The 23,323-nt window shown below is 34.4% G+C and overlaps 1 protein-coding gene across 4 annotated transcripts in view; it reads right to left on the bottom strand.

Annotated features, from left to right (window-relative positions):
• The window catches only part of ZNF644 (zinc finger protein 644), a 114,510-nt gene that overhangs the window by 54,354 nt on the left and 36,833 nt on the right, over positions 1-23,323 (bottom strand). The gene's annotated exons all lie outside the window — the stretch shown is intronic.

Raw genomic sequence — 23,323 nt, 5'->3', positions numbered from 1 at the left:
CTACAGACCAATATCACTGATGAATATAGATGCAAATATCCTCAACAAAATACTAGCAAACAGAATCCAACAACACATTAAAAGGATCATACACCATGATCAAGTAGGATTTATCCCAGGGATGCAAGGATTCTTCAATATACACAAATCAATCAATGTGATACATCATATTAACAAATTGAAGAAGAAAAACCATATGATCATCTCAATAGATGCAGAAAAGGCTTTTGACAAAATTCAACACCGATTTATGATAAAAACTGTCCAGAAAGTGGGCATAGAGGGAACCTACCTCAACATAATAAAGGCCATATACGACAAACCCACAGCAAACATCATTCTCAATGGTGAAAAACTGAAAGCATTTCCTCTAAGATCAGGAACGAGACAAGGATGTCCACTCTCACCACTATTATTCAACATAGTTTTGGAAGTCCTAGCCATGGCAATCAGAGAAGAAAAAGAAATAAAAGGATTACAAATTGGAAAATAAGAAGTAAAACTGTCACTATTTGCAGATAACATGATACTATACATAGAGAATCCTAAACATGCCACCAGAAAACTACTAGAGGTACTCAATGAATCTGGTAAAGTTGCAGGATACAAAATTAATGCAGAGAAATATCTTGCATTCCTATACACTAATGATGAAAGATCTGAAAGAGAAATTATGGAAACACTCCCATTTACCATTGCAACAAAAAAACAATAAAATACCTACAAATAAACCTACCTAGGGAAACAAAAGACCTGCATACAGAAAATTGTAAGACACTGATAAAAGAAATTAAAGATGATACCAACAGATGGAGAGATATACCATGTTCTTAGATTGGAAGAATCAATATTGTGAAAATGACTATACTACCCAAAGCAATCTACAGATTCAATGCAATTCCTATCAAATTACCAATGGCATTTTTTATGGAACTAGAACAAATCATCTCAAAATTTGTATGGAGACACAAAAGACCCCAAATAGCCCAAGCAGTCTTGAGGGAAAAAAACGGAGCTGGAGGAATCAGACTCCCTGACTTCAGACTATACTACAAAGCTACAGTAATTAAGACAATATGGTACTGGCACAAAAACAGAAACATAGATCAATGGAACAAGATAGAAAGCCCAGAGATAAACCCACACACTTCTGGTCAACTAATCTATGACAAAGGAGGCAAAGATATACAATGGAGAAAAGAGAGTCTCTTCAATAAGTGGTACTGGGAAAACTGGACACCTACATGTAAAAGAATGAAATTAGAATACTTCCTAACACCATACACAAAAATAAACTCAAAATGGATTTGAGATCTAAATGTAAGAGCGGACACTATAAAACTCTTAGAAGAAAACATAGGAAGAACACTCTTTGACATAAATCACAGCAAGATCTTTTTTGATCCACCTGCTAGAGTAATGGAAATAAAAACAAAAATAAACAAATGGGACCTAATGAAACTTCAAAGCTTTTTCACAGCAAAGGAAACCATAACAAGAGGAAAAGACAGCCCTCAGAATGGGAGAAAATATTTGCAAACGAATCAACGGACAAAGGATTAATCTCCAAAACATATAAAAAGCTCATGCAGCTCAATATTAAAGAAGCAAACAACCCAATCCAAAAATGGGCAGATGACCTAAATAGACATTTCTCCAAAGAAGACATACAGATGGCCAAGAAGCACATGAAAAGCTGCTCAACATCACTAATTATTAGAGAAATGCAAATCAAAACTACAATGAGGTATCACCTCACACCAGTTAGAATGGGCATCATCAGAAAATCTACAAACAACAAATGCTGGAGAGGGTGTGGAGAAAAGGGAACCCTCTTGCACTGTTGGTGGGAATGTAAATTGATACAGCCACTATGGAGAACAGTATGGAGGTTTCTTAAAAAACTAAAAATAGAATTACCGTACGACCCCGCAAAATCCCACTACTGGGCATATTCCCAGAGAAAACCATAATTCAAAAAGACACATGCATTCCAATGTTCATTGCAGCACTACTTGCAATAGCCAGGTCACAGAAGCAACCTAAGTACCCATCGACAGACGAATGGATAAAGAAGTTGTGGTACATATATACAATGGAATAATACTCAGCCATAAAAAGGAACAAAACTGAGTCATTTGTTGAGATGTGGATGGATCTAGAGACTGTCATACAGAGTGAAGTAAGTTAGAAAGAGGAAAACAAATATCGTATATTAACGCATGTATGTGGAACCTAGAAAAACGGTACAGATGAACCGGTTTGCAGGGCAGAAGTTGAGACACCGATGTAGAGAACAAACGTATGGACACCAAGGGGGTAAAACCATGGTGGGGTGGGGATGGTGGTGTGCTGAATTGGGCGATTGGGATTGACATGTATACACTGATGTGTATAAAATTGATGACTAATAAGAACCTGCAGTATAAAAAAACAAACAAACAAAACAACTAATATTAAACTTTCTTTGAGTTATTTGTATGGAAACATGTTAATATAAATGTTTCAGACATTACATGAGATTTCTAAAAATCTTATATGTTCTGGTATAATGTTATAAGTCATAATTCTAGTTATTACTTTAAAATGTATATCTCAGAAATAACCAAATTTCCTTGTCAAGTGTATTATGAACTTTCATCAAATCTTTAACCGTAGTCATTTTTAAGTGTTTGTCATCTACAGACAGTTCTAGGTGTACTCTGATGCTTTTGCAAAAATGTTCCTATAAAAGGGTTTCATCTTCAAGGAATTCATGGAAAGTACTCTGACAATTACAGGTTTCTGGTAACTGACTATACTGCTGAACTGAATGAATAAGCATTTTCCGAACTCTAATGGAAAACTGATGATTTCATAAAAGTGCTAAGAAAAGATCAAGATGAAAAACAAACTAATTACATGGGACTGAGTGAACTGATGAGGATAATTATAATGTTTTTGACTTTCTGTTTGAATAAAGAAAAATTCCACAAGGACTCAGAAGCAAAAAATATACAAATCAATTTTCAATGCAAAGTAAAGGAGCTGTTACAGTGGAGGATTAATGGACTAAATGTCAATATTATGACATAGTATGAGTGTGTTTCGTGTTTGGTAATCGCAATCATTGTTGCTTTTGTTGTGGTAAAAAAAAAATGGCCCAACATCTTGAAAAACACAACCAACCACAACTCACTAAATATGAAATTAATTTTTAATACCCCAATAACTCTTAAGGGCATTGAATTTAAATTGTAAAACTCCCCAAAAAGAAATCTCTAGGCCAAGATGGTTTCACTGGAGAATTACAAATTGGAAAATCATTTAAAATAACATGAGCATATCAATTGAAAACCCAACACTCATTCATGATAAAAACTCTCAACAAGTGGAATAAAGGTAAACTACTTCAACTTGAAAAAGAGCATCTAAAAACACCTATTGCTAACATTATATTTAATGGTACAAAGACTGAATGCTTTCCTCCTAAAATAAAATCTTCTAAAGGCAAGAATGTCCAGCCTCACCACACTAATCCACAATAATTAAATTGAAAAATTCACTAGTGGGCTTCAAAAGTAGATTTGAGCAAGCAGAAGAAACAATTACTGAATGTGAAAATCAGTCAAATGAAATTATGCAGTCTGAGGAGTAGAAAAAACAATAAAGAGAAATGAACAGAGGTTAAGAGACCTGTGGACACCACCAAGTGTACCAACACATTTATAATGACAGACAAAGAAGTACAGGAGTGAAGAGGTAGAAAGAATATTTCAAAAATTAATGGCCATAAACATCCAAAACCTGAAAAGGAATGAATCTAATCAAACAAGGAATACAACAAACTCCAAGTAGGATAAATAGAAAGAGATCTGGACTAAGTCACATTAATATAAAATTGTCAAAATTCAAAGACAAAGAATGAATAATAAAAGCAGCAATGGAGAAGCAAGTGATCGTAGATAAGCGGTCCTTATTAAAAGGTACTTTCTCATCAGAAACTATGGAGGCCAGAAAGCACTGACATGATATTTATAAAGTGCTGAAAGAAAACACCTGTGAACCAAGAATTCTATACCTAGCAAAATTATACTTCAAAAATGAAAGAGGAATTAAGACAATTCCAGATAAAGAAAAGCTGAGAAAGTTTATCATTGGTAGACCTGCCCTACAAGAAATGTTAAAGGGAGTCCTTCAGACTGCAATGAAAGGATACTTTATGGCAACTCAAAGTCATAAAAAGAAAGAATAATGAAAGGCAACTCTGCAGGTAAACATAAAAGCCAGTATTAATATATAAAGATGTAACATGGGACAGTAACAACAAAACAGAGGACCAATGGAACGGACTAGAAACAGAGTTTTTACACTATTGAAACAAAGTATTAATTTAAACTAGATTATTATAAGTATATGATATTAATTGTAATTGTCAAGGTAAATACAAGAAAATAACTGAAAAATACACATAAAAGGAAATGAGAAGTCAAAATGATACACAACAAAAAGATAAACACAAAAGAAAGCAGTAATGGATAGAACAACAACATAGATTATCAATAAGGAAATAGAGAACAACATTATAGACCAGTAGGTCCTAACAGACATACACAGAATAATCTACCCAAGAACAACAAACATTCTTCTCAAGTGCACATGGAACATGCCCCAGGATAGACCACATGTTAGGCTATAAAATAAATCATAACAAATTCAAAAAGATGCAAATGACACAAATACCTTTTCTGATGAAATGGAATCAAACTAGAAATTAACAACACAAAGAAAACTGGAAAATCCACAAATCTGTGGAAATTAAACAACACATTCCTAAACAGCCAATGAGTCAAGAAAAAAGGGAAATTAAAAAATACTTTAAGAAAAATGAAAGCAGTACTAAAAAGTAAGTATACAGATTTAAGTACTTCCATTAAAAAAAAAGATCTTAAATCAACAACCTAACTTTACACCTCTAGAAATTAGAAAAGAAAAACAATAGCAGAAGAAAATTAATAAAGATTAGAGCAAAGATAAGTGAAACAGAGAACAGGAAAACAAGGGGAAAAAAAAGGATTGACTTTTTGAAGGGATCAGCAAAATTCACAAGTCCTTAGCTAGATTAACTAAGGAATAAAAGAAGACCCAAATAACTAAATAAGAAATGAAAGGGGACTTAAAATACCACAGAAATAAAGAGGATTATAAGAGAATGCCAGGATCAACTGTACACCAAAAAACTGGATAACCAAAAAGAGATAAATTCCTAAAAACAATCAACCTCTGAAAATGGAATCATAAAGCAATAAAAAATTTAAACAGATCCATAACTAGTAAGGAGATTAAAGCAGTAATCAAAACCTTCCAAGATAGAAAAGCCCAGGACAGGATGGCTTCACTGGGAAGTTCTACCAAATGTTTATAGGAGAATTAACACCAATTATCTTGAAACTCTCCCCCCAAATTGAAAAGGAAGCCAGCATTACCCTGATACCTAAGCCAGACAAAGACACAAAAAAACTACAGTTCAATATTCCTAATGAATACTGATGTTAAAATCCTCAACAAAATACTAGCAAACTGACTGCAACAGCACATTAAAAGAATTATTATACAACCAAGTGAGACTTACTCCTGAAACACAAAGATGGTTCAACATGTAAAAATCAATCAATGTAATTGATAAACTAAATTATCAATGTACTATGATGTAATACACTACATTAACAGAACAGACAAAAACATGATCATCTCGATTGATGCAGAAAAAAACATCAGACAAAACTTGATACCATGTAGAAGGAAACTACCTCAACATAATAAAGTCCATTTCTGAAAAGCATACAGATAATATCATGCTAAATGTGAAAGACTGAAAGCTTTTCCTCTAAGATTAAGAACAAGACAAAGCCGTATGCTCTTGCTACTTCTATTCAACATAGTACTGGAAGACTCAGCAAGAGGTATTAAGCAAGAAGAAGAAATAAAAGACATTCAAATCGGAAAGGAAACCAAAATATTGTCTCTATTCACAGACAACATAATCTTATGTAAAAAACCTGAAATATATCACAAAAAACTTTCAAAACTAATAAGCAAATTCAGCAATGTTATAAGATATAAAATCATCATACAAAAATCAGGTGTGCTTCTATACGCTAACAATGAACAATCTGAAAAAAAAAGTAAGAAGACAATCTCATTTATGATAGCATCAAAAAGAGTAAAATACTTAGGAATAAACTTAACCAACGAGATGAAAGACTTGTACAATGAAAACTACAAATACTGCTGAAAGGAATGAAAGAGAACAATAAACTGAAAGATATCCAGTGTTCATGGATTGGGAGACTTATTTAAGATATCCAAACTATCCAAAGCAATCAACAGATTCAATTTGATCACCATCAAATTCCCAGTAGCATTTAATTTTTTGCAGAAGTAGATAAATTCATCCTAAAATTTATATTAAATTTCAAGAGATCCCAAATAGCCAAAGTAATTCTGAAAAAGAAGAACCAAGTTGCAGGTCTCATACTTCCTGATTTCAAAATATATCACAAAGCTGCAGTAAATAAAATATTCTGGTACTGGCATAAAAACAGACAAATAGACCAAAGGAATAGAAGAGAGAGTCCAGAAATACACCCATATATATGGTCAAATGATCTTCAATAAGGATGCCAAGACCACTCACTGGAGAATGGATAGTATCTTCAACAACTAGTGCTGGGAAAACTGGATAAACACAAACAAAATGATGAAGTTGGACTCATCTCATACCATATACAAAATTAACTCAGAATGGATCAAAGACTTAAATGTAAGACCTAAATCTATAAAACTCCTAGAAGAAAACATAGGGGAAAAGCTTCATGATATTGGACTTGGCAATGATTTCTTGGATATGACACCAGAAGCAGAGAAAACAAAAGCAAAAACAGGCAAATAGAAGTACATCAAACTTAAAAACTTCTGTGCATGAAAGGATACAATCAACAGAAGAAAAAAAAAGGGCAATCTCCAGAAAGGGAGAAAATACTAGCAAGTTTTATATCTGATAAAGAGTTAATATCTAGAATATATAAAGAACTCATAAAACTCAATAGCAACAAAAAACAAACAACCCAATTACAAAACTGGACAAAGGACTTGAATAAACATTTCTCCAAACATGATCTACAAATAGCCAACAAGTATATGAAGATGCTCAATGTCACTAATTATCAGAGAAATGCGAATCAAAATCATAATAAGGTATCACCTCGTATCTAGTAGGATGGTTCAATCAAAGTAACATATGTTGATGAAGATGTAGACAAAATGGCAATGGTGTGCACTGTTGGGATTATAAAGTGGTGCAAACACAGTATGGAGGTTCCTCAAAAACTTAAAAATATAACTATCATATGATCCAGCAATCCCACTTCTAGGTATATATCCAGAAGAAATTTTAAAAGAGCCTTGAAGAGATATTTGTGCACCCATGTTCATTAACAGCACTATTCACAATAGCCAAGACATGGAAGCAACCCAAATGTCAGTTGACAAATGAATGCATAAAGGAAATGCGGTATGTACACCGAATGGAATATCATATAGCCTTAAAAAGGAAGAAAATGTTGTCACATGCTACAACGTGGATGAACGTTAAGGACATTATGCTAAGTGAAATAAGCTAGTCTCAAAAGACAAATATTGGTGATTCCACTTGTATGAGGTATCTAAAGTAGTCAAATTCATAGAAACAGAAAGTAGAATATAGTTACCAGGGACTGAAAGGAGGGGAAAAAGAGGGAGTTGTTGTTCAATGGGTATAGAGTTTCAGATTTCCGAGATGAAAAAATTCTGGATTAGTTTCATAACAATGTGAATACACTTAATACTCTGGAACTGTACACTTAAAAATGGTTAAGATGGTAAATTTTATGTTATATAGGGTTTTTTTAAACTACAATTTTTAAAAGGGCAGTAATAGAGGAAATAAGGAATAAAAGTTATAAGATATGTATACAAAAAACAGCAAAATAGCAAAAGTCCTTACTTATTAGTAAGTACTCTAAACAAAACTCACCAATGATAAGGTAGCAACTGGCATGATTTAAAAAAATGATCCAACTATATCTGTTCACAAGACTCACACTTAATGAAATACACAGGATGGAAAGTGAAAGGATGGAAAAAGATATTCCACGCAAGTATCAACCAAACAAGAGCCACAGTTGCAATACCAATATCAGACAAAATAGAATTCAAAACAAAAACTGTTACAAAAAACAAAGGACATTATATATTGATGAAAGGGTTAATTCATTATGAAAATCAACAAGTATAAACATATATGTGCCTAACAATCAAGACCTAAAATATATGAAGAAAAACTGACAGAAATGAAAAAAGACAGTTCTACAATAATAGGTGCTGGATACATCAATACCCCAGTTTCCTAATTATGGATAGAAAAATCCAACAGAAGATCAATAAAGAAATAAATGGCTTCGACAACAATATAAGTCAGCTAGACCTGACAGATATACACAAAACATTCCACTCAAAAAGAGTAGAATACATATCTTCTCAAGTGTACATGGAACACTTTCTAAGACAGACCATATGTTAGTCCATAAAATAAGTCATGTATTAAAAAGAGAGAGCTCATACAAAGTATCTTTTTCGACTACATGGAGTAAAACTGGAAATTAGTAATAGAAGGAAACCTAAACAATTCACAAACAAGTGGAAATAAAAAACACCTTCTTAAACAAGCAATGGACCAGAGAAGATCTCATGAGGGAATAAGAAAATACTCTGAGATAAATGAAAATGAAAACACAATGTATTGAAACTTATGGGATGCAGTAAAAGCAGTATTCAGGGGAAAATTTATAACTATAAAAGCCTACATTAAAAAAGAAACATGTCATACCAATAACCTAACTTTACACATCAAAGAACAACAACAACAACAAAACTAAACTGCAAACTAGCAAAATGATAGAAATAATAATGATTAGAGTGAAAATAAACAAAATAGAGATCTGAAAAATAACAGAATCAGTGAAACCAAAAATTGGTTCTTTGATCAATAAAACGGAAAAAGCTTTAGCTAGACTAAGAAAAAAAAAAAAGAAAACTCAAGTTACTAAAATTAGAAATGCAAGAGGGACACTACTACCAACCTTATGGAAGTAAGAGGGGTATAAGAGTATACTACAATCAATTGTATACTAACAAGTTAATAACCTAGGTGAGATGGACAAATTCCTAGAAACACATGAACTACCAAAAATAACTCAAGAAGAAACAGAAAATCTGAAAAGACCTATAATAAGTAAAGAGATCGATTCAGTAATAAAAATCTCCCTAAAAGAAAAGCCCAAGACCAGATGGTTTCACTAGTGAACGGTTCCAATCATTTCAAGTGGAATTAATAATCAATCCTTCTCAAATTTTACCAAAAATAGAAGAGGAAACACTTTCCAACAACACTATAAGGCCAGCATTAAACTGATTTCAAAGACATCATGAGAAAAGAAAACTAGTGACCAAGATTCCCTATTAATATGGATGCAAAGATCCTAAACAAAATACTGGCAAAATAAATCTATAACCTACTAAAATGATTATGTATCATGACCATTTGAGATTTATCCCAGAATTCAATGGTAGTTTAATATAAGAAAATCAACCAATGTAACATACCACATTAACAGATTGAAAAACAAAAACCAATAGAGCATCTCAATAAAAGCACAAAAAGCATCTGACAAAATTATACACGCTTTCATAACAAAAACACTTAATAAAGTATGAATATAAGGGAAGTTCCTCAACCTGATAAAGTCTATCAATGAAAAACCCACAGCCAACATCACACTTTATAGTGAAAGACTGAAAACTTTCCCACTAAGATCAGGAACAAGACAAGGAAGTCTGTTCTTCCCACTTCTATTCAACACTGTATAACAGGTTGTAGTTAGGGCAAACATGAAAGAAAAAGGAATAAAAGGCATCCAGATCGGAAAGAAATAAACTATCTCTACTTGCAGCCTACATGATCTTATATAAAGAAAACCCTAAATAATACACACACACACACAAAACCTATTAGAGCTAATAAACAAGTTCAGAAAAAATGGCAATATACAACATGAATATAGAAAAATCAGCTGCAATGAAAAATCTGAAAATGAAATTTTTAAATTCCATTTACAATAGCTTCAAAAAGAATAAAATACTTGAGAAAAATTTAAATAAAGAAGCAAATTAATACACAAAAAACTGAAAAACATAGTTAAAGGAAATTAAAGAAGACATAAATAAATGAAAACACATCCTGTATCTTGTGTTCATGGTCTGGAAGACTTTATATTGTTAAGATGGCAATACTACCACCTAAAAGCCATCTACAGATTCAGTGCAATCTTCATCAATATTCCAACAGTGTTTTTGTCAGAAATAGAAATGCTGATCCTGGGGCTTCCCTGGTGGCGCAGTGGTTGAGAGTCTGCCTGCCGATGCGGGGGACACGGTTCGTGCCCTGGTCCGAGAAGATCCCACATGCCGCGGAGCGGCTGGGCCTGTGAGCCATGGCCGCTGAGCTTGCGCGTCCGCAGCCTGTGCTCTGCAACGGGAGAGGCCACAACAATGAGAGGCCCGCATACTGCAAAAAAAAAAAAAAAAAGAAAAAAAAAAAGAAATGCTGATCCTAAAGTTCATATGAATTTGCAAGGGATCCCAAATAGCCAGTACAACAATCTTAAAAAAGAAGAACAAAGAGGACTCAATCTCCGAAATCAAATCTTACTACATAGCTACAGTAATAAATGTGGTACTGACATAAGGATATACCAATAGAATAGAATTGAAAGTATAGAAATAAATCCATTCATCAAAGGCCAACTGATTTTCAATAAGGGCACTAAGACCACTGAATGGGAAAAGTCTTATCTCTTCAACAAATGATGCTGGGATAACTGGATATCCACATCCAAAGGAATAAAGTTGGACTCCTACCTCATACCATATGCAAAAATTAATTCAAAATAGATCAAAGACCTAAATATAAGAGCTAAAATTATAAAACTCTTAGAAGAAAGCATAGGAATAAGTCTTCGTGACCTTGGATTTCACAATGGATTCCTAGATATGACAAAAGCAACAAAAAACAGAACAATAAATTGGACTTCATCAAAATTGAAAACTTTTGTGCATCAAAGCACATTAAGAAATGAAAAGACACTCTACAGAGTGGGAGAAAATATTTGCAAATTATTTTTCTGATAAGGGTCTAGTCTCCAGAATATAAAAAGAATCCCTACAACTCAACAACAAAAAGATGAACAATCCAATTTTTTAAATGGGCAAAGGACTTAAATAGACATTTCTCCAAAGACAATCTATAAACGGTCAAGAAGCACATGAAAAGATGATCAACCTCATTAGTCATTTAAGAAATGCAAACCAAAACCACCATAAGACACCACTTCATACCCACTAGGATGCCTATAACCCCAAAATTGAAAAATAATAAGTGTTAGCAAGGATACAGAGTAATAGGAATCTTTGTACATTCCTCGTGGGAATATAAAATGGTGCAGTCACCATGGAAAAGTGTGGCGGTTCCTCAAGAAGTTAAAACTCAGAATTATCACATGACCCATTAATTCCACTTCTACATATATATAGAAAAGAATTAAAAACAGATATTCAAACAAAGGTACACAAATGTGCACAGCAGCACTATTTACAATAGCCTAAAAGTGTAAGCAACCCAAATGCCCATCCACAGACCAGACGAATGGATAAAGAAATTAGCATAGTCATACAATAGAATGTTTCTCAGGCATAAACAGGAATAAAGTACTCATCTGCTACAAAGTGGATGAGCCTAAAAAACATTATGTAAAATAAACATGACACAAAAGGTTACATACTGTATGATCTTATTTACATGAAATATATAGAATAGGGAAAATCACAGAGATAGAAAGCAGATTCATGGTTGCCAGGGGCTGGGAGGAGGGAGGAATGAATAGTGACTGCTTAATGGGTACAGGATCTCCTCCTTGGGAGTGTCGAAGTATCATGGTTGCACAATATTGCAAATTCACTAAAAGGTCACTGAATTTTATACTTTAAAATTAATAATGTATTTTAGGTGAATTTTCCCTCAAAGGAAAAAAAGCAATTGCATTTCTATATACTAACAATGAACATACAGAATCTGAAATTAAAATCACAACACCACTATCAATCAATCCAAATAAAATGAAACACTCAGGTACAAACTTAACAAAACATGTAAAATATCTGTATGTTGAAATTACAAATGCTGATGAAAAAAATCAACCTAAATAAATGGAAGATAGATTGAAGACTCAATATAGTAAAAGATTTCAATTTCATTCTTCCCAAATCAATCTATAGGTTTAATGCAAATCCTATCAAATCCCAGAAAAGATTTTGGTAGATACATGTAAGCTCATTTTAAACTTTATATGAAAAGATACAGGCCTTAGAATAGCTAAAACAATCTGTAAGAATAAAGTGGGATGAATCATTCTACCCTAAATTAAGGCCTATTATACAGCTACAGTAGTCAAAACAGCATGCTATTGGATAGACATATAGATCAAAGGAACAGAGCTGAGAACCCAGAAATAGATCCACACCAGTATGCCCAACTGATTTTCGACAAAGATCCAAAAACAGGTCAACAGAGGAAAGGTAGCCTTTGCAACAAATGGTCCTAGAGCAATTAGATGCTCATAGGCAAAGAAAAAAAAACCTTGAATTAAGTCTTACAACTTGTAAAAAATTAATTTAGAATGGATCACTATGAACTTGGATGTAAAATGCAAGTCTATAAAACTTTTAGAAAACAAAACAAAACAAAAAACATCTTCGGGATCTAGGGTAAAGAGTTCTTAGACTTGACACCAAATGCACAATTCAAAAAGAAAATATTGATGGGCCTCTCAAAATTTAAAACTTCTACTCTGCAAAGGACCGTGTTAAGAAGATAACACAAGGCACAGAACAGGAGAAAGCATTTACAAGCCCTGTATCTGACAAAGGACTAGTGGGTAGAGTATATAACTCTCAAGACTCAATATAAAAAAAACAAAAAAACCCAATAAGAAAATGGGTGAAAGACATGAACGGATATTTTGCCTAAGAGAATATAAAAATGCAAATGAGCACAGGAAAAGATGTTGAGCATCATTAGCCATTAGGGAAATGCAAATTAAAAGCACACTGAGGGCTTCCCTGGTGGCGCAGTGGTTGAGAGTCCTCCTGCTGATGCAGGGGACACAGGTTCGTGCCCCAGTCCAGAAAGATCCCACATGCCGTGGAATGGCTGGGCCCGTGAGCCATGGCCGCTGAGCCTGAGCGTCCGGAGCCTGTGCTCCGCAACAGGAGAGGCCACAACAGTGAGAGGCTCGCGTACCGTAAAAATAAATAAATAAATAAAATAAATTTAAAAATAAATTAAAAAAAAAAAAGCACACTGAGATATCACTACGCACCTTTCAAAATGGCTAAAAAAAAAAAAAAAGTGACATCTACCACCTAATGTTGGCAAAGATGTGGAGAAACTGGATCATTTATACACTGCTGGAAAACAATTTGGCCATTTCTGATAAAACTAAACATGCAACTAGCATGCAACCCAGCAATTGCACTCTTGGGCATTTATTCTACAGAAATGAAAACTGATGTTTACATACAAACCTATACACAAATGTTCATATTAGCTTCATTCATAATACCCCCAAACTGGAATTGACCCAGACGTCCTTCAATAGGTGAATAAACTGTGGTACACTGACACTGTGGAATACTACTCAGAATAAAAAGGAATGAACGAATCGATGTACACAGTAGCTTGTATGAATCTTGAGGGAATTGTGCCGATTGAAAAAGGCCAATACCAAAAGATTATATACTGTATGATTCCATTTGTACAACATTCTTGGGATGACAAAATTATAAAAATGGCAAACAGATTACTAGTTACAAGGGATTAGGGGACCAAGGGAAGGGAAGCAAGTTGGCTATAAAAAGGCATCCCTCGGGGTTCTTGTGAGGGAAGTGTTCCATAACTTGACTATATCAGAGTCAGTATCCTGGGTACGATATTGTATTGCGGTTTTTGCAAGATGTTACCATTAGGTAAAGGGTACAGGGATCTCTGTATTATTTCTTTTAACTGCATGTGAAACTACAGTTACATCAAAATTAAACTGCCCTCTTCAAAAATGCCAAGATCATTAAAGAGAAATAAAAGATGATATAAAGGACATTACTGAAACAACTGGTAAAGTTTTAACATAAGCTATGGATTAGATAGGACAATAATACTGCACCAATGGTACATGTCCTGACAGAGTCCTTATTTTTAGGAAATAGATACTGAAGTATTCACAGATAAGTGGACATGATGTCTGCAAATTCGTCTCAAATAGTTCAGGAGAAAAGTGACAACAAATAAATACGGGTATAGATACAGATAAAGAAAACACAAATAAAGCAAATGTCGCAAAATGTTAACTGGTGAATCTGGGTATGAGTACAGAGGAGCACTTTATACTATCTAGTAACTTTTCTAAGTGTGAAAGTGTATCAACATTAATGTTTTTAAAATTATCAATGAAAAAAAAATAAAATAAAATTACCAATGAGAGTAGTTGGGCAACAATACTGTATTATTGCTCCAAAATAATACCTTCTCCTGAGGGTGAAGGAGAAATGAGTGAGAGTCTAAATGAGATAAGACTACATATTTGATTGCACCTTTTTACGCATGGTTTCTTTTCTTCATAGCAAAATTATTCCACAGCTCTTATGAGAGGCAGTATAAAAAGCCTTTAAGAGCACAAACTCTGAAGCCAGACTACCTGATTCAATTCTCAGCCCTTCCACTGCTAAGTCAATTAACTCATTGTATCCCAGTTTTTTTACCTGAAAACTGAGGATTGAGTTGATATTTTATAAAGTACTTATAACAATGCCTGGCATATAGTAAGCACTATACAATGTTAAATAAAAGAAATCTGGGCTTATCATGGTTTTGGTTTTAATCAATCATTTTAAAAATATGCTTGTTTGTCAACTGTGGAGACAGTAAACACTCTATAAACTTTTGTTTATGAAATAAATCTAAGGTTATCATAGTTTAAGTTTTAATCAGTCAGTCAAAAAATATAAGAGCCTATCACCTGCCAATGGTACTGTAGGAGATGTTATTATTTAGTATCTTATTTATTATCTTGTCATGCTTTTAACTCATTGAATCAATAGGTTATTCAGTTTACAATCATCACAGATACACAGAGAAAGTAACTTCCTAGGGACTTTGTCCTCAAGACAGAGCCAAGATTTAAGTTGAACTTTCTTGGATGAGTTAAATTTCAAGGGTACAGATGAACTGAGGGTGAGAGTGGTGATATGAGTAACTGTGAAAGTGTCAGGATTTTCCAAGAACAATGATAATCAATTAGGCTACAGCAAAATGTTTATTTAAAAAAATAGTAGGAGATGAAACATTAAAATTGACTGGAACATGAATTTGAAAGCTCTTGAATGTAAGATCTAAAAATTAAAATTTGGGGCTTCCCTGGTGGTGCAGTGGTTGAGAGTCCGCCTGCCGATGCAGGGGACGTGTGCCCCGGTCCAGGAAGATCCCACATGCCACAGAGCGGCTGGGCCCGTGAGCCATGGCCGCTAAGCCTGCGCATCCGGAGCCTGTGCTCCACAACACGAGAGGCCACAGCAGTTAGGGGCCCGCATACCGCCAAAAAAGATAAATGAATAAAAATTAACATTTATCCTTAAGGAGTTGTTAAATGGTTTTTTTTTTTTGAGCAAATAATGTAATTAGGGTAACTTCCTAAAGAACTGAATCAAATGATCTTACAGAAATAAAATGAAGTGAGCAAAGACATAGCATTCTCAGATGAATACAATAGAGAGGATAAACAAAACAGCAATGGGAATGGAAAGGAAAGATACACATTACACTGACAAGGTAAAAGCAAAAAGACCTAGTAACTGACCGAATCTTTAAGACAGAAAGTAAGCAATGTAAATATTCAGAGGGATTTTGGTCTCAATGACAAGAGAATGGGGCGCTAGCAAGAACAGGTTTTGAGAGTAAAGGTGACTAATTCAGTTTAAATATGGTGATGTTAGAATACACAAATGAAAGTATCCAAACTGATTGTGATTTTAGTAGAAGACATGTTTCAATAATGTCATTAAAAATATTTCTGATTAGGGCTTCCCTGGTGGCGCAGTGGTTAAGAATCCACCTGTCAATGGAAGGGACATGGGTTCAAGCCCTGGTCCGGCAAGATCCCACATGCCGTGGAGCAACTAAAGCCCGTATGCCACAGTAACTGAGCCTGCACTCTAGAACCCGCAAGCCACAACTACTGAGCCTGGGCGTCACAACTACTGAAGCCTAAGCGCCTAGAGCCCGTGCTCCACAACAAGAGAAGCCACCGCAGTGAGAAGTCCGCGTACTGCAACGAAGAGTGGCCCCTGCTCGCCACAACTAGAGAAAGCCCGTGCACGGCAATGAAGACCCAACACAGCCAAAAATAAATAAATAAAATAAATAAATTTAGTAAAAAAAATATTTCTGATTAGAAAGTGAAATATGTTTGTTGGAATGGAAGGAAGGCAGTATAAATATGAATGGTTACAGGGTAATTTAAGGGGGGCAATATTACTCAAGTAAAAGAATAATCTTTTAAGTTGGAAGAACTAACTTGTCTGCCACGCCTGTCATTTGACTAAAAATAAAATTTGATTAGATATTAAACGTTATATGTAAACATTGACTGATTATTCAAGAAATGCTTATTGAGTTTCTCTGTGCCAAGAACAGCTCTAGATGGTGATATACAATGGTGAACAAAGTAGGCGAAGTCCTACTGTCACATATACCTTTTTTCCTAATGATTTGCTGAATCACAATTAACCTAAAGACTTCATGACCAGGACCTTCCCTGGTGGTCCACTGGTAAAGAATCCGCCTACCAATGCAGGGAACACGGGTTTGATCCCTGGTGGGGGAACTAAGATCCCACATGCCGCGGGGCAACTAAGCCCGCACACCACAACTACTGAGCTCGCGTGCCTCAATGAGAGAGCCTGCGTGCCACAAACTACAGAGCCCACGCACTCTGGAGCCCGCGCACCACAACTAGAGAGAGAAAACCTACATACCACAACTAGAGAGAAGCCAGCGTGCCACAACAAAGAGCCCATGTGTGCTGCAATGACAGATCCCGCATGCCTCAACAAAGCTGCTGCGTGCCACAACTAAGACCAGACGCAGCCAAAAGAAAGAAAATAAATAAATAAATATTCAAAAAAAAAAAGACTTCATGACCATTTTAACCTAAACTTTGTTACACAGGCCGGAAAATATCTAAATTATCAAATATCAGAGTTCATATTTAGCTAATATGTATTAGACACTATTAATGGAAATCCAAGATTTAACACATTTAATATATCCTTAGGCTATTCAAGTATCTTTGGTAAGACTATTGCCATCGATAGTATGATTAATTGTTCATTAACGGTATTAAATCTTGTTTAATTAAGAGTAAGAAGAGACTAGAATCTAATAAAAACAGCAGCTCATAAATTTATACGGAGCAACTCATTTTCAACAATCTTTAGGTCAACTGAATAGCTCATATATAAAGATGCTTTGTAATATCTTGCAGAGAGAGACAAAACAAAAAATAAATTTGTGAGATATTATGAAGATTTAATGCTGATGACTCTCAGATCTCTTTAAGTTACAGGTCTCCTGCATCTAACTGCCACCTGACATTTCCACTCAGATGTCTTGAGCTACTTCAAGCTCAATGTAACTAAAATTTAGCTCTTGTTCTCTATAAACCTGCTTCTTCTCCACCGTTCCTATCTGTGAATATCGCACGATTGCCAGGCCAGAAACATGGATATCATCCTCAACTCCTTACTTACTCTCCTACCACCAATTCCTTTACACTTCATCACCAAAGCTGATCTATTTTCTTGTCTAAATCTCTCTCAAATCCAACTACAGCTTTTCCATTACAACCACTCTAAAGTCAGGCCAGCAGCCTCCCCCTACAAATGGGTCAACCTGATTCCAATCTAGCTTCTCCACTAATTTGTTCTCCATTTTAATTCTCCACAGTTCTAAAACCCTGATCTGATCACATCACGTCCTCACACTTAAACTCCTTGAATGGCGTCTCATTACTCTGTTAATCCAACTTCCTTAAAGTGACTTATAAGACCCTCAATAAAAGAGCTCAAGACTTACTCTGTCTTATCTCTTGACACTAGCCACTCCTCTCAGCCTTACTGCACGTAGAACACTACACTCAAGACATACCATATTTCTTTCAGTTCCACCAATCTTCCCTTTCTCTTACCTCTCGTCCTTTCCATGTGCCACTTCCTCTACTAACAACAGTCTTTCCCCAACTTTTTATCTTGACAAATCACCAAAAGTTCCTCCAAGTTTTAGTTTAAGTGTCACTTCTTCTGGGAGGCCTTTCCATATTTCCATTTAGTCATTCAATAAATCTTTATCATTTAATAAACATACTGTCCTAAGTGCTTATATATCAATAAATAAAACAGACATGGTCTTTGTAATCCAGGACACAGACTATCACAACATTAATCACATTTGATTGTAATTACATATTTAGTCATCTTTCCTCCTCAGACTAGTAACTAGTATCAAGTATGAGCTACAACCAATTTAACTATAGCAACCAGTGCATAAAACACTGAATGAATCAACAAAACATTAAACAGATATTTACCATCGCGTGACAGGCCCACAGTCCTCAGCCTAGCTAGAAGACTCTAAAAGGTTTCAAATGTCTGCTTTAATGGTCATCTCAAAAGAACAGTAGATCAGAGGTCAGAAGACAGGTTCTAATTCCATCTTTGCAACTATCTACCTGACCTCAAGCCAGTTGTTTTTCTTTTCTTATTATGAACCTCATACCCTTAAATGTAATATTATAATATTTAAATTAATGATCAGTATGGAGCCTTTTACAGTATAATTTATTTCTTGGTGGGTTCAAAATCAGACTTGGTAAAAAAAAGTTTGAAAAAGCCAAACAAGGAAGTAGTTCAAGCAATGAATTCCTAGGCTGTAGTAAATTGTAAACTTGAGTACACTTAAGAAAATATCAGTAACTCTGACAATATGGACATCCAGTTAAATGAAACTGTTTTACAAAATAATTTCTGGAAACTAAAATAAGAGCTTCAGTTTATACCCTCTCTGTCCATATTTTCCCAAGGTCATCCTACAATCAAAATTCTATTCTTTCCTTCAGGGTACAATTCAAATATCACCTTTTCTATAAAGCCTTTCTCATTATCTTCCTTCAAAATTCCCTCCTTAGTCCCACTATACTCCCCTATACATACCAGTCAGTATTCTGTTCATGACATAATTAATTATACAGAACTGAGATTCTAATTACCAATGCATACTTAACATATAGCATAGTGCCTAGAACGTTAGGTTTCAATAAAGGCTTACTAAATGCCTTGTTTTATTTAGCACCTTTATTTACAGTTTAGACCTACTATAGAAGACTAAACTACAGCAATTCCAAAATTGTTTGGTCTGACAGGACAGTTTTATGGTTTACTGTTTACATATTTGAATGACGTTTGCCACATTTTTTTTTTTACTGCTGAAGGCAGCAAAAAAATGATGACAAACAAGGAAAGTTTTCAAATGCTTGAGTTCCAACAGACAACAGATTTTGGCAGCATGCTATTAATCTAGACTTAATTTACCTAATACTTAGTAATGGCTTTTATTTTCTTTCTACAGACTATGCTAACATTAGTTTGTAGCAAACTATAAAGAAATTCATCATAAGAAAATAGTTATCCTAAATAAATAGCTTTATGAAGGGAACAAAGAAGACAATCTGGTTATTCAATATTAAGTAACTGAAGGCAGTACATAAAACATGAAGATATGTTAATTGATGGATTTAACAATAAAAACAAAATCTTTTGCAAATTATATGTTCTCAATGGATTAAACTATGATGAAGGTGATATTTCAAGCCTTTGAGAATCTCACAAAGAAATGCACAGTCAAATAAATACCACTTTTCAATGATCAGACTGGCAAAGATTAAAACACTGGTTAATATTTAGCAGGGTCTGGGAAAACAAATATTCTCAAAAACTGCTAATAGAATATTAAGTGGTACAATCTCATTTGCAGTATATATATCAGAAATTAAAGTGTACACATCCATTGACCCAGTAATCCATTGCTACAAGTTATCCTATAGACATTCTCACACAATCACAATGATATAGTTAAGAATATTTACTGCAGCACTGCTCTAGCAGCAAAAAAACCCCTGAGATTTACCCAAGTGTTTATTAAGAAGGAAACAGTTATATTACATGTAATGCATATATGAAAAAAATGTCCAAGACATATCGGAAAACAGTGACAAAACAAGGCAGAATACATACCAGCCATTTTGGACAACTTATGGGGAGTACAGGGCTGAGCGAAAGGAGAGTTTTACTTCTTATTTTAAATATTTCTGTACTGTCTGCTTATACATATAAGCATATATGGCTTTTATATAAAAAGATAAAGCTTTGAAAATACTAAATGTTACTTGGCAATATATTTGGAAAAGGCTGAATGTACATTGTGCAATCTTATCTAGAATTAGAAACAAACAATTACATTAATTAAAAAGTTTTCTTTTTCACAGTACAACAAAGGGAAGCACATCTACAGTACTACTAAAGAATGGAAGCACGGAAAGGTTAATTTGGAAATTAATGAAATTAAACTAATATAAGACATTCATAAAGAACTTTAAATCCCTGGATTCAGGAATTCTGCAAAATAAAAAAGCTTAGCAGCATCTGACTGTGTTAAATATTGAAGTACAAAATGAAGAGGAAGTGTCTGAAACCGAGGTATACCTGTCAGCCTCTGAGAAGAAAAACTAATCTAAAATCTCTTAGAGACACATAAGTCAAGCAATCTCAAGGGTAAACTTCTCTCAATACTCAAATTTTATCAACAAGAGAACTAAACACACTCTACATCCAGGATGAGATAAAAGAAATAACCAAGGTTCTACATTTGATAAGAATCTGTGTCTAAGAAAAATCCTTGCAGGGAGACAGAAGGAACAGCATGAGATGGGGTCAATGCCCAACTCTGCGTTCAAGCTTTATGGTAGAAGCTGCAGAGAGGGAAAGCAACAAATTGATCCCAGTAGGGAAGAACCTCTCCTTGCTTTGGACTTGCTAGAAGGCAATAAAGCTTCAGGCATAAAAACCACCCAGGTGACTACGATAGCCAACCCAACTAGCCCAATTCCAAACCTCAAAGAAGAAAACTAGCGCAAAATGCTTTAAAATTTTTTTAAAGTTTCATTTCTTAAGAAAGCATATTGTTTATATAAATTACAGATCTATAATGATAAAACATAATTTTAAAAATACTTCTCAGCAAACAGCAAGCTTCCTAAGCTATAGGAATCAAAAATGTTACCATTCCAGACCATGATTCAATTTTTTCCTCCACTCCAACAGTTTTTTACCCCCAGGAAAATGAGGAAAAGTTTTCTTCACTTCTTAAAGATGTGACCAGTCTTCTTAATCTTCTACTTGTATTAGTCTAACACATCTTTTAAAATCTTTAAATGAAAGAAATAACTAGTAGGAACTCACAAAGAGAATACTTCTAGTAGCAAATACTCCAATTTCCATAGCATGGATTAATGCCTTTATTTGGAAAGAGTAATCAAAATCAACAACACTCAATCTTCCTTAAGGTCTGGACAAAGAACATTATTAGCCATTTTATTCCAACTGGACTGAAAGAAGACTAGGAGGATATTTTATTTCCCTTTCCAAAATGCCTATAATGTTACTTTTGGATTGCCTTCATTGGCTCCTTCCTATAGTCCAACAGCAACTGAAGTGCCAATGCTCTCATCCCATTCCAGCCAGTACTCTGAACCCCTAGTGTTAGAGAGAGAATTCTGTTGGCTGTTCTATGTTTAACAAATCACTAAGTATACACAGTACTCTGGCACTGTGCTACTAAGATAAATAAGACATGGATGGTATCTACCTTCAAAGAGCTCACAGTCTAGGAAGGAAAACAGACTACTGCAGTATGGCCAGGTCTGGCTCAAAGGACAAGATGATGCTTGAGATGGACTATTTCAGGAGATTAGCTGACAACCAGGAGAAAATATATTAGCAGTTGGGGAGGCAAGGGGGTAGGAAAGAGTGACAACATATACACAGAACTAAAACTAACACTATGAACATCATATTTGGTTTATTCAGATAATTCTCGGCATTCTGGAATAGCTGCAGTGAGATCATTATATACCACGTTATGAGTTTACATTTTATTGTGCAGGTGATGGGGGACAATGAAGGAGACAACTAGACGAAGGAAAGCAGTGTAGAAAGTTGGCAAGTGAGGTCAGAGTCATGGAGAATACAATAAACAAAATTATAGAGAAAATACATAAAAATTTGTATTATGTTCATACAATGGAATATTACTCAGCAATAAAAAATAATAAACTACTGGTACTCATAACAACATGGAGGAAACTCAGAAACATTATGTTGAATGAAAAAAGCCAGATACAAAAGAGTACATATTATATAACTCTATGTACATAAAGTTCAAGAACAGATAAAACTAAGCTATGCTGACAGAATTCAGAAAGATGCTTACCTTGGGGGAAAGGCTATTGGATTGGAAAGGAAAGGGCACGAGGAACTTTCTGGGACAATGACAGTGTTCTACATCTTAAATTACATTGGTGGTTATACATGTGAACATATACATAAAAACTCATTCAGCTCTATACTTTAAATTTTGTACATTTTACCATACATAACTTAATAAAAATGTAAATTATACCTTAACCAAAAAAGAAAAGTGATATATAATTGTGCTGGAATAAAATCAGAATAAGTTAAACCAGTGTCACCCCATGAGCAATATCTAACTTGTAAGACATCAGAACAAACCTTCTAATAGACACCATACTCAACTAGCAAACAAAAATCACTAGAAGACTTTAAGTACAAAAATCTAGCTTCTTCTCCCCTTCAGAAAGATATACAGGCAAGTGTTCCTTATAATAAATGCTGTGAAAATAAAGTTTCTAAAGAAAAAGAAATAGCTCACTATTAACCAAAAAAAAAAATTTTCTAGACAGCAGTACCTGCCTTATAGGAGGTACCATAAAGATTAATAAGGCGTGAGAAG

This window comes from Leucopleurus acutus (assembly GCF_964270905.1).
Source record: "Leucopleurus acutus genome assembly, chromosome: 2".
Taxonomy (NCBI): Eukaryota; Metazoa; Chordata; class Mammalia; order Artiodactyla; family Delphinidae; genus Leucopleurus; species Leucopleurus acutus.
The sequence above is the reverse complement of the archived record's forward strand: the minus strand, read 5'-3'. Positions and strand labels throughout refer to the sequence as shown.